Below are 14,159 nucleotides of genomic sequence, written 5' to 3'. Positions count from 1 at the left end.
TACATGGGGGAGTGGAACTTCCATTAACACTGAGACAAGAAGTAATGGGAGCACAGCACTGTAGTTCTCAGAAGGAAAGCATTACAGTTGAACGTGAGCGAGAGTCAAGTATGCTTGAGACTGCAAATTATAATCACACTGTCTGATCAGAGTGTTGGAGAACCAGAAAATGCTATAGATAACGTTCTCACTTTATCTCAGCAGTCTGCTTGTTGCAGTAACTTGGTTTTAATGGGGCACCTTAACAGAAGATTTTGGCAAAAATATGGAATGTGACCAGAGGTAAGGAAATCGGTATACATTCTCAGTTAGTAGATACTGCCTCTCAGTAAATCTCTACCTTGAAGATAAGTAAATAGAAAAAAAAAAATCCATATGAAGGAGGAAATGTGATGATAATATATATTATTACTGTTGCTTACAAAACACCCCAACACAAAATGACAAAGGTTAAAATAATAATAATAGTGAGAAACTCATAATAAAAATGAGAAACTCATAATAATAAAAATGAGAAACTCATAATAAAAATGAGAAACTCATAATAAAAATAAGAAACTCATAAAATAATAATAAAAATGAGAAACTCATAAAAATGAGAAACTTTGCCTCATAAGGCAAAGATGAAAATAAAATAGCAGAAAATACTGATTTCAGGAAAAATTGAATTCAAAGGAAAAACTATGTCAAAGGGACATCAAGGATCTTTTTATATTGGTAAAAAGCACAATTCAAATTGAAGATATGTCAATGAATATCCCTTAGGTAATGAAGCATAACAAAATCTGTTGGAAACACAGAAATAAATAACAGGTAGATAATTCTTGTGAATGATTACATACATCACACTTTGATCAATTTTTGATAGAATAGGCAAAAAGGAAAATAATGTAGAGAATTAGAATAATGTGATTGGCACTTTGCTGTACACCCAAAACTAACCCAATATTGTAAATCAACTATACTTCAATAAAAAAAGAATAATACAATTGGTAAGAATTTAATTAAGACCACCACATTGTTTAGTAGAAAGAAAAAAGTTATAGAACTTATAGAAGTTTAGGTAATATCAACAACAAACCAAATTCCTATAAATTGAAGATTCTGCTCCTAAATAACTAGCTGGTCAAAGAGGAAATGAAAACCACAATCACAATGTATTTAGAAAATAAAGAAAATGAGAAAATTGCATTTACAAATTTAGGCATACAGATTTAAATCCTGTTAAGAGACAGATTTAAAGGCACACTGTTTTCATTTTTAGAGTAAGAATGAGCATACATGAATTAAACATTCAACACAAAAAAAAACAGAAAATAACTTTTAAAAAATCTACGGAAAGTAAGAGGAAGGAAATAGAACAGAAAGTCAATATCTTAAAGTATATTAAATAGTTCTAAGAGCTGATTCATTGAAGGAAAATGTAACAACAGTAACAACAAAAACCCTGACAAATCCAATCAAAATACACAACAAAAGAATCAAGAGAGATAACAATGTTTAGTTATGAGTATGCTATGTTAGTGTCAAAAAATCTTATGCAAGGAGGATGATTATCTAGGAAAACATTAATTGCCAAAATAGAACTAAGAAGAGATGAAAAATCTTAATGGCGGCAAATAGCAGGAAAACGTTACAAAGAATGATTCTCAAAAGAGATATTAGGTCCCGAATGCACCTTTTAATTTTCATGGAAGGAGTGAATCTTTCCCCTGGATCTTCCAGAGCAAAAGATCATCAAGTACTGATGCTACTGAGGATTGTTTATCCCATGTATGTTAAGATGACTTCATATTGAAAAATCTATTAATTAAATATACCATAATGTCAGGAGCAGTAAGAAAAATCAAAAGGTGATCTCAAGAGCTGTTTAACAAGCATTCAATAAAATTTAACCTGATTTATTTAAATCTTAGAGAACAAGAAATAGAAATTTTCATTTTCTTATGGTAAAGAACATCATTTAAGATTATCTTTATAAACCTACAAATACGCTTAATAGAAAACTGAGAAAAATTCATATTAAGATCATGAGCAAGATAAAATGTGACTGTCTTCTGGTATTAACATTGCCCTGGAAGTGCTGTGTACTGATGAGGATGCAAAGCATAGGAGTTAATACTGAAAATAAGGATAAAAATTATATGTATCTTAAGATTAGAGAATACTGCTATAAACTTAAAAGGATCAACTAAAATATTCTCAGAAATTTACTGAGAAAGTTTAAGAAGTTGGATGCAAGATGAAGACATAAGCATTAATAATCTCCTTATATGATAGTGATTATCTCATTGAGTTGTAATGAGGGAAAATGATTCAGTTCATAATAGCAAAAAGAAAAAGAGCATAAAATGCCTACAATAACTCTAACAAGAAATGTTAAGGATATATATGAAGAAAAGAATCTTACTGAAGTAAATTTTTAAACCTTGAATAAATTTAAAATGTTATACACTTAGATGGAACACTATTGTAAAAGCTTTTATTTTTTTTCCTAAAAGCTAACAACTTCTACTTATTTTATTAAATAAAAACAGGATTTGGGGAAAGCTAAAAGAATGATTTTGAAATTCATATGGAGGTATAAACCATAGGTAATATGATTCTTGTATTTATTATATTTTTATAAATGAAGAATGACCATAAGAAGGATGATTAGTAATACCTGATATGTATTATATATCATAAAACTGTAATAATTAAAAAGAGGGTGATACTAAGCTAAAATCAAGAGGCAACTGAAAGGAACAAGATGCAAAGATAGCCCTGAAACAGTCCTAAGATCACCTGAGCACTAAGGCTATATTAAAGTACACATCACGGGACTTCCCTGGTGGTCCAGTGGTTAAGACTTCACCTTCCAATGTAGGGGGTGCGGCTTTGATCCCTGGTTGGGGAGCTAAGATCCCACATGCCTCGTGGCCAAAAAACCAGAACATAAAACACAAGCAATATTGTAACAAAAATTCAATAAAGACTTTAACAATGGTCCACATCAAAAAATATCTAAAAATAAATAAATAAATAAAAATAAAGTACACATCATTAATCAGATTCATTTCATTTATCCTATGGTTGTGGAATATTTTTGGTTTAACTAACCTTTCTCAACATACATCAAACTATGTTGTGCAACTTTTTTATTTGAATCAAATAAGTGTTATCTTTACTTAACATGAAAATTAAGTCCACATGAATGAGAAAATTCTATTCAAACTATTAATCTACTAAAATTCCATAACTATAGATAAATGCAATGAAATTAATCACAGTGATAAAAGTTGATAGAATTGATTACATATATTAGCAAAACACATGTAAAAAAACTCATCTATAAAATTAAATGTTTAGTTAAAACTGGGAAAATATTAACAATAAATGACAATGATAATATCTCTAAAGTTTCAAGGTATAGAAAGCAATAAGAAAAAACACAAATAGACCAAAAGAAGAATGGGCAAAGAATATGAGATGTCATTTTATGAATGAAAAAAAGATAGCAATGTTCATAACATTAAAAATTTCAATTTCCTGTTCTTAAAAACACAAATTAAACTAACAATGGAATATAATTTTTGCTAATCAGATTAACAAAGATTAAAATAGTAATATTCTCAGGGCTGAAATTAATACATTGAGACAATATTATCCTACCACACTGGCAGCATAATTGATGTAGCCTTTTAGAAAACAATTTGGCTTTACTTCTCAGGAGTCTTTAAAATATTTAACTTCATTGAAAGCAATCACATATTCAGAATTCTATTCCACGGAGACAATAAGTTGATGTACTTTAATATTATATAAAACATGCTCACCTTAGTACTATTTGTAGCATTAGAAAATGGGAAACAACCTAAACATTCCTCAAGAAGGGAAAGGCAAATTAAATTAAGATATATATTCATCCATGCAATGAAATATATCAAGTAATGGTTAAAAGTGAGCTCTTATTCTTTTGGAGAGACATGGAAATATGCTCTCAATATTTTTAAGGAAAGAACAAAAGGTGGGTGCTTGATACAAATTTATTTATTGAGCTTTCAGCAGGATTAATTCGGACACTAATTTTGCTTAAAATATATACCCATATAAATTTAATACCTACACACACAAATAAAAAAAAATTTGGAAGAAAATTTACCCAAATAATAATTGCTATTATCTTTTCAAAGTCTTTTTTTCTCCCTTCTTTTATACTTTGGATTTATTTCATCATATATTACCTTTATGGCAGAAAATTACTATTTTAAAACCACTTAATCAAACATACTTTTGAAAAAATTTGACTTCTAAGAATCATTTCTGATTTATTATAAAAGATCAGAATTGGCTGGTTTTCAATCACAACTAACTCTTCTTCAGCAAAGTACAGGATAACAGCCTCAATGTTGTAACAAGTTATGTGCTATTTACAAACCTGTCCTAAGATTTTATTTTGGAAATTATAATGCCCCAAGTGACAAAAACTGGTTGATTCTGAACCCTTCAGTGACATTTCACTGTATTCTGTATTGAAATCCTAGATTTACCGAATACCTCAAGTATACATGGCATTATTTTAAGTGCTAAAGCATATTGTTTTTGATTCAAGGCAGACTTTGGCTATCTCTTTTTGGAGGAAGAGGCAGTATTTCCCCTTTTTACTAACTACTGTTTTATTCTGAAGGTAATGGAACTATGAAAAATCTTTATTTTTTTATTTTTAAATTTTTTTATTGAAGTATAATTGATTTACAATGTTGTGTTAATGACTACTGACCAGCAAAGTGATTCAATTATACATATATATACATTCTTTTAATATTCTTTTCCATTATGGTTTATCATAGGATATTGAACATAGTTTCCTGTGCTCTACAGTAGGACCTTGTTGTTTATCCATTCTATATATAAAAGCCTACATCTGCTCACCCCAACCTCCCACTCCATCCCTCCCCCACCACCCTTCCCCTTGGCAACCACAAGTCTGTTCTCAATGTCCATGATTCTGTTTCTGTTTCATAGATAGGTTCATGTGTGTCATATTTTAGCTTCCACATGTAAGTTATATGGTATTTGTCTTTCTCCTTATGACTTACTTCACTTGGTATGATAATCTCTAGTTGCATCCATGTTGCTGCAAATGGCATTATTTCATTCTTTTTTATGGCTGAGTAGTATTCCATTGTATATATATATGTATCACATCTTCTTTATCCATTCATCTGTCGATGGACATTTAGGTTGTTTCCATGTCTTGGCTATTGTGAGTAGTGCTGCTATGAATATAGACGTGCATGTATCTTTTTGAATTATAGTTTTGTCCGGATATATGCCCAGGAGTGGGATTGCTGGATCATATGGTAATTCTATTTTTAGTTTTCTGAGGAACCCCCACACTGTTTTCCAAAGTGGCTGCACCAACTTACATTCCCACCAACAGTGTAGGAGGGTTCCCTTTTCTCTACACCCCCTCCAGTATTTATTATTTGTAGACTTTTTAATGATGGCCATTCTGACCTGTGTGAGGTGATACCTCACTGTAGTTTTGATGTGCATTTCTCTGATAATTAGTGATGTTGATCACCTTTTCATGTGCCTATTGGCCATCTGTATGTCTTCTTTGGAGAAATGTCTGTTTAGGTCTTCTGCCTGTTTTTCAATTGGGTTGTTTGTTTTTTCGTTCTTGAGTTGTATGAGCTTTGTATATTTTGTAAATTAAGCCCTTGTCAGTCACATCATTTGCAAATATTTTCTCCCATTCTGCAGGTTGTCTTTTCGTTTTGTTTATGGTTTCCTTTGCTGTGCAAAAGCTAAGTTTGATTAGGTCCCATTTGTTTATTTTTGTTTTTATTGAAACTTTGAAAATCTTAAAATGTGCCTTTTGAAATTTTTCAAATGATAGTTGGACACAGGGAGCAATTATCTATCTCAAACTTTGTTAGACTTTTTTAAAAGTTATTTTACAATGGGGGTCATCTAGCAAACATCCAAAATTGTTGAGACAAAACTGAAATGGGTTTTATACCTTACTTGACTTTAGGCACATCTATCACTTCACTATGTGCTTTTTCCTGGGGAGCCAAGACGTATGCAATTAAAAAGATGTAACCATCATTTTCCAGGGTGGACGTGCTTCTGTGTCCAGGGAAATAAACCCTGTGCAGTGAAAAGAGCTTTGGAATCAGGGATCCACCTTGGCTATATGATTTGGGCAACTTGTATAGTTTTCTGAGCTCATTTTCTTCTTATTCATGGTGAGGCTACAAATATCTACCCCCAAAGAATTGTTGTGAAGATTTAATGAAATAATATCTTTGTGAAATGCATACAGCAAGGTCTGCATATAACTGACACTTAATAAATGTTAATTTCTTTCCTTCCTCCTTTCACTAACCTGATTTAAATGCTTCATTTGAGATTCATAGCTCTACTACCTGAGTTAATTTTTAAAACACATTAATTTTCATGATACCTGAAGGAAAAAATGCCTAACAACTATATTCTAACTTTGGCTTTTCTACCACTTTTTCATATTTATCTAATAACTACTCAAATTATTATTACCCTCAAATTACAGACAAGGAAACAGAGGCACAGAGAGGCTGAACTGTTTGCCTGAAGTCATGTAAAGGAGACAGAATGAATATTTGTTGAATGAATGGGTGATTGGAGATTGGGCCCCGGATCTGCACATGCTCAATACTTTGTTCTCATAACAATGTCTGCATCGAGACTAAAATTTGCATTTCTACTTCTTGGGAATTGTGGATAAAAATGAAATCAACTTGCTGTTTCCAGGAAGGGACACCGTGTCTTTCAAAATTGTTGAGAAATCTCTCTGCATTGTTCACCTGAACTGCAGGAGAACGGGCCTGGGTGATATTTGGGATAACAAGCTTTCTTATAAGGGTGATTTCATTCTCTTGAAGAGCATTGGGAGGTAAAAACCCATCAAGATAGTGTGTTCTCATGATGATTTCAATGAATTATCATGGAAATGAGTTTTAGAAGAGAGGCAATGCTTTGTGATAATAGCCCGATAATGCCATTAGCTCTGAACTGTAATTGTAATAGCATTAGTCAAATGAATAGATCTGATATTAATTTGAGTGTCAAATATTTCTGTAAGGTTCTTCTTGTTAATTAAACATCAGCCATGGTATTATTAATTCAGTATCTAGCCAGTTCTTGCACATAGTAGGAACCTAATGTGTTTTTGTGGACTGAATTAATAAATCAAGCTCTAAGTGGAGCTGTTTCAAAGAGTGAAATATCGAATTTAAATAACATCATCGATATAGCAGAAACTGATTTTTGCCCCAAATCTGCCTGCTTGTACAGTCTATCCTTTCACTTGCACCTGCAACTAGCTAATGGTGTAGATTTATTCATATCAAAATTTGAGAAGAAAGCTTTTCTCATTTTTTGCATATTTATAGGGAAATAGCCTATAAGATTTATCCTGACTTACTTAAAACCTAGAATAGAGTTTGTGCCTTTCTTCTTGTGTCTTATGGTCTTTAGACCATTTTAAAATCTACCAGACAGTTTCATGCCTGCCTTGAGCACCTGAATAGCACTGGGCAAAATCATGCTTTAGGTGGTTTGAAATCACCCTTCATGATCACCAGTGTCAACTGGGTCCTCAACACTGCCACCCTTCTTAACATTTCTCTTCTAAGTCATCTTTTCTAGCTCTCGAAATAACAAATTCCGATCCCCCTGTCTTTCCTACTCTTTATTCTCATCCTAAGCCCCCTTTGTTTTCATGAATGGTTTGCTGCCTACTTTATAAAGAAAGTTGGGAGCCTTGAAAGGAAGGCTCCAGAACATTTCTAACACCAGAACTACACATCTGCACCTGCACCCACGCTCTCCTTTCTTCTATTTCAGTGCAGGAAAGAAGTATCCACCCTCTGATAAGAAGTCAACCTCCCCTTGTCTCTTGCATTTTTAACTTCTCCATTTGTGCCAGATAATTTCATCAGTTAAATGTGATCCAGTATCTCTCGAAATTAAAAAAAATGTATCTCGAACCCACATCTCAGTTTCCCAGGTAAAACACAGGGCTCACAGTTAAATTTGAGTTTCAGAACAACCATGAATTACTTTTTAGAATAAGCATGTCCTAAATATCACCCACATACTTTTGTAAAGTATAATTTATGCAAAGTACATCCGTAATATTGCATGGGACATACTTATTCTAGAAAAATTTTTAGTTTACCTGAAATTCAAACATAATTGGGTGTCTTACATTTTTAAGTGCTAAATCTGGTGAATGTACCCACAGCTTCCTCCAAACCACCACTTTATTTCTTAAATCTTCAGAGAAAGTTCTTCAAAAGAGTTGTTTAGATGTGATGCCCTTATTTCCTTACTTCCTAGATATTTTTGACCCTACTCCAATGTGGTTTTCTTTCCCTCCTCACTGCTGAAATGACTCTTGCTAAGGTTACCAGTGATGATCATGTTGCTGGATCTATGGATACATTCCATTCCTCACTCTACTTGATCTCACAGTAGCATTTAACACAATGTATCATCTCCTGTTTGAATCAGTCCTCTCTCTTCAGTACACACACACACACACACACACACGCACACACATGTATGTACGTATATATTTCCCTCCACCCTCTGACTGGCCTTTTCCTTCTCCGGCTGGCCATTTCTCCTCCATTTAACCTCTACTATTGAGGCTTTTCAGGTCTAGTTCCCGGAGTCCTTCTTCTCCTCGTTCTTAATATTCACACTAGATAATTTTATTCACTTCCATGGATTCAAACACTATTTTTGTGCCAAAGATTCTCATATTTATAATCTAACCCAGATCCTTTTTCTGAGATCCAGCTATTTCCATTCTGATGTCTCACAGGTAGGTCAAACTTAGTGTGTTAAAAAATGAATGGCTGAAAAGTTTTTCAACCTCTTTCTCTTCTAGTGTTCTCCATTTAGTAAATAGAAGCTTTGCCCACCCAGTTGCTTTTGGCAGAATCTGGGATGCTTCCTGGATACCACTCCTCTCTTCTGCATCCTACCACCTCCTGACTTTGTCAAAACCATCACTAAGCACTATTGATTCTACCTCTGAAATCAAGCTTATATCTATCCATTTCTCTCCATCTGCCTACTTCCTCACTAGTTCATCACCACTAGACTTGCCTGAGTTACCTCATTTGAACCCTTCCTGCTTCTCCCAAGCCATTCTTCTTTCCTTTTCAAATTACATTGCATCCACAGTGATCTTAAAACACAAATAGCTCATGTCACTTGCTTGATGCCTTTATAATTTCTTATTGCATACAGGTTAAAAAAAAAATCCCTGTAAGCCAAAGGTCCTGCATGATTTTAATTCTGCTTTCTCAACCTGACTTCATGTGATACTCCCTGAATATTTTCAGGTTACTGATCTCTGAGTTCCTCTGATGCACCAGGTGACTCCTTACTTCCAGGCTTTGTTATATGTTCTTTCCACCAGAAATTCTTCACTATTATGCTCAACAAGCCAAATACCACTCATCTTTCTAGGGTCAACTTCAACACCGTTTGCAGGCACGCTTAGTATGAACATGGATGTGAATCTAACTCTATCTAGACATGTAAGTTTGCCATGCAGAGGGAGCACCGCTAATGGCAGGGGTCCATGAGGCCAAGAAGAATCTCAGAACGTGGCTTTATTTCGTCTAATCCCAATCTGGTCCTGGAATTGAAGCTGATAGGACACCTGAGCTCTGCATTTATGGGACATATTCTTTTCTGAAGAATTATAAAAATGCCAAACCTGAACATCATGCCCATGGTAATCCTAGCTCACTTGGAAAATGTTGAGATCCCACTCAAATTACAATAACAATACAAATCATTATTTTTGTGCACCTTTACTGATCTGGTGCTTTATGTCTATTTCCTCTGGTCCTCATAGATATCTTGGAAATTGTTAGTGATACCATTTTAGAGAAGGAGAAATTGAGACTCAGACAGGTTAAGTAATGTGCAGTCAGGGGTGAAAAAAACTTCCTTCTGTCCTTCTAGGTTCTTCTGGCTGGTCTAAGAATGAAATTGACATGAGACAGATTGACAGGAGAAATTCAAATTTAATTTTGTACTTACGGGGAACCCCACATACATGAGAGGTTCAAAGACAGAAAGATAACATGAGGTATATATGCCAACCTGATGTAAGAAATGGGATAGGGGCCTGGAGCTTCCAAAGAAAGAGGGGAATTCACAGGATAATAAGAAAAAGAGCAGATGTTTCGTAACTAGATGTTTGCCCTGCCATATAGATGGGGCCCACTTAGGTAAAATTTACCTCTGGTGAAAACTCTTTTTCCGGGAAACATTCCCAGTTTAAATTTTTCTAGGAAGTTAAGGGAGGGGCAGTAAAGTCTCCACTGACTTCAGTTCAAAATAATCCAAACTTTAGCTCAAATAAATAATACGCCAAACTGGCACATCTTGGGGAGGGCTGTTCTGAACCCCTAGTGCTCAAGACCTCACAGTTTATCAAGGGCTGAGCTGAGTTCGAACTCAGATTGGTCTGACTCCAAGTTCCTCTGTTTCTACCTCTCGTGAGCCAACAGCAATGGATGCTCCTGTCCACATGTAAAAAGTATTTGGGGCTTTGTCCTGATACTGTTATGAACCCTAAGACCTCCAGGCAGCTCTAAGGGTCTCTCTGGAGCCAAAGGTTGAGGGTGTAGAGTAAGTTGTTTCTGGGATATTTAAGTGCCCCATTGGACAAGGAGGTCTCTGCACCTGAGTCTGATGGAGGATCGATAGCAGGTTTGCCCGTGGAGCACTGGGGGCAATGCCATGTTAGCCACGGGAAGAGCGGCACGAAACCAGTGGGCGGTCTAGTAGAATATGGCCTGGCTAAAGGTGAATCGCGGGGTAGCAGCCCACTTCTTTTCCCTTCTGGGTCTAAAAATCTGTCATCTCGAAAGCCATTTGTAGTTAGAACTGAGGCATTGATGTGAATTGGAAGAAACACATCTCTAAGAAAGTAGGCACGGACCTGTGAAATCCAGTTGAATAGCCTTCCAGATGCATAAGTACTTTCTTCTTTCAAGTTTACTGCAACTGCAAATTCCTGTTTCAAGAACGACTCCTTGATTCATGCTGAGATGGCTGTCAGTGGTCTCAGGAATCATAGATATTTAAATGAGAATTTTAAAAGATCACTATTCTAATTTAAAATGCTCTTGGTGTGAATTAAACAGCTAAATTCTCTGCTTCTTTCCTGAACTCTGAAGAGGAAGGACTAACGGGGACAAGAAGGTGTCTACCTTGACCCCTTGATTCTGCCCAATTATCCAGTTTCTCTGAGACATTTTGCTTTGGATCTTTCAATCACCTACACATCCATAACTAAGATGTCACTTTTCACTGAATTCTATTTCGTTATTTTTGTCAAAAGGTAAGCTCGCACTCATGCGTGTGAGAAAATTGATCTGGTTGCTAATGGCATAGAGTCGAAATAAGCAGTTTGACTGACTTCTTCCCTCCCTTTTATTAGCATTGCTACTTTTAGATAAACTATTCCTGAAATGATTAGTGTAGGAGGATGGGTTTAGTCTTGTATCTTCTTTAAAGCACTCAGAGTTAGAGATCCCAGAAGGATCAGTTTTCTCACTTGTACTGAAAATGTCATTCTAGCAGTTATCTGTCTGCACAGTCAAGTTTTGAGAAATCTTTTGAGTTTACCGCATTCACACCATTCTCCATCATGGTGCTAAAAATGACTAATGTAGCTTGGAGACCGTGATAGCTGATCATCTTTTCCAATCATACACTAACACTCACACACGCACTCACATACACACATGCTCTGCTGACATAAATCCTTGAAGGTTTAAAATATCCTATATGCTAAATGGAATGTGGAGGCTTGTGAGATGCTTAAGCATAGAGCTATAGTGTTCTTTTCACTATGGTCGGTTCTGTCAAAGAAATTGGTCTGGTTGTTTGATTAAATAGACCCATCTTATTTCTAACCAAATGTGCCACTATGGCTTTATTTTATATTTAAAATAATCTCTGGCATTAAAATTTCAAATACATTACTTAATTTTATCCTCCCATCATCTCTGAGAAAACTGAAGTGCAGCATTCTCTTTTTTTTACGTAAGAGGAAACAGAGTGATGATGACCTGCCCAAAGTCATGCAAAAAGTCAAAGGATCACCCTCTCTTAGGGGCCCTAATTAGTCACCATACGCCGGTTTACGGTCACTAAAACCAAATCATCTAAATGAACTTCATTTCCTTTCCTGACGAATGCTAATCTGATGGTTAAAGGGACTGTCACAAACTCAGATACATCCTATTCCTAGAAAAACATGTGACAAAAGTCTCCTGTGATGTCATTCTGGGAATGATGGAGAAGTGTGTGGGCTGAATGATAGTAATTAGGTGAAGTGGGAGATGATTATATCCAAAAGGGGAGGATTAGTTGATTGTCATTAACTTGCAGTGAGATCTCTAGGTATTTTCCACAAGGCTTTGGTTTTGGTCCTGTCCAGTTCAACAATTTTATCAATTACCTGGAAGAAGTCGAGGAACTTGCTTACTAAATTTGCAGATGACACAAAGCTGGTAAAGAAGTAAAGATTAGTAATTCACTGGATGACAGAGTCAAGTTTTTAAAATGTCTGTTATTTAGAATGATGGGTTGACATTTATTAAGGATAGAGATAAAGTGCCCCATTTAATTAGGAAAAGAAATTGTGATAAGATGACTGGAACTGAATTGAGAAAAACTGCCAAAAATAAAAAAAAGCCTCAGGTTTTAATTTACCATAGGTGTGATGCAATTACTGAAAAAGTCACCACAGTCGCTGTTGGCATTAAGAAAGAGAGGAGAGAGAAGGTTGATAGAAGTAACATATCTATCTTGATGTACCCATTTTGAGTATTGCGATTGATTCTGGAAACCATATTTTAAGAAAGATACTGACAACTTGTTTGTTTAATGGATGGAGGGGTTTTGATAGTGAAAAATCAGGGAATCATGTAACATGAAAAAAACGGGAGTGGTTTGTCTATAAAATAGAAGGGGATCATAATAGCTGTCTTTATTGAGCACTTATTGTGCATATTAATTACTTAATCCTCTCAGCAACATGATGAATTATTTATTGTTGTTTTTGGCATGAAAACTGAGGACACACAGCTAGACTACCTGGATTGGAATTCATATCGTTTGACTACAGGACCTACTCTTTTAAACATTGTACCACATTACTTCTCCAAATATTTATCAAATGTTTGAAGAGTTGATATGTGGATAGAAAACTAAGCTTATCCTGTGGAATACAGTTATCAACAGATGGGTAGACTTAGGTTACTTCTCAAAGTAGAGAATTTTTCTGGGCACTGGAAGATGATGGTACATCTTCTAGTTTTTGGTACAATGTTAGACTAGATTACCTCCAAGGTGATATCCAACTGTAAGATTCTAATTTATTGGGATGTGATTTGATGTAACACGGTATTACTATGAACAGAAAAAAAAGTTTTCAGAAGTAAATCAAATCAATCATCAGTAATTTAAATGGTGTTCTTTTGAACATAAGTTTAGAGAATCTCCCCTGCACATCCCATGTTGCTAAGATGTCCTTACCATGTGTTCTTAGTAAACCTCCTTTCATGGACACCAAACTCTGCCAAAATTATATAAGCTTTTAAAAATCTATCTTTTACTATGTCTAGAATATTCTCAATAATATCCTATATGCAGACCTCCATCCAAGGAGATTTTATTGCAGAAGTAAAAAGCCCTTACACTGTGTGACCCTTAGTAGCTGTTTGATGTATTAAAATCAACATTGGCTGCAAATAAAGATCCTACATGCTGCAACAAAGATCCCGTGTGCCACAACTGAGACCTGGCATAGCCAAAGGAAACTTAAATAAGTAAATAAATATTGAAGAAAAACACTGGCATTGGTTTCAGAATGCTGGGAGGGTCAGAGCTCTGTCAGATTCTAGTGGTGGTGACTGAAGCACTTCATTTTCTTCTTTCTGTCTTAATTATTAAGTTTCAAAAATGAGGATAGTAATATCAACTTTATAAGATTGCTGTAATAAACCCAGTAATGTATATAACAGGTCCTACCACACTATGCAGATTCGCAATAAAAATTTAGGTTTTCAGTGAAATGTATTTGC

At 34.9% G+C, this 14,159-nt stretch overlaps 2 protein-coding genes across 9 annotated transcripts in view; one reads left to right on the top strand and one right to left on the bottom strand.

Annotated features, from left to right (window-relative positions):
• The window catches only part of SLC15A5 (solute carrier family 15 member 5), a gene marked incomplete at both ends in the record, with an annotated part of 90,257 nt that overhangs the window by 11,965 nt on the left and 64,133 nt on the right, over positions 1 to 14,159 (bottom strand).
• The window catches only part of DERA (deoxyribose-phosphate aldolase), a 358,282-nt gene that overhangs the window by 289,943 nt on the left and 54,180 nt on the right, over positions 1 to 14,159 (top strand). The gene's annotated exons all lie outside the window — the stretch shown is intronic.

Source organism: Stenella coeruleoalba, assembly GCF_951394435.1.
Source record: "Stenella coeruleoalba genome assembly, chromosome: 11".
In the NCBI taxonomy this organism is placed as follows: Eukaryota; Metazoa; Chordata; class Mammalia; order Artiodactyla; family Delphinidae; genus Stenella; species Stenella coeruleoalba.
This window is presented reverse-complemented; position numbering and strand designations above follow the sequence as displayed.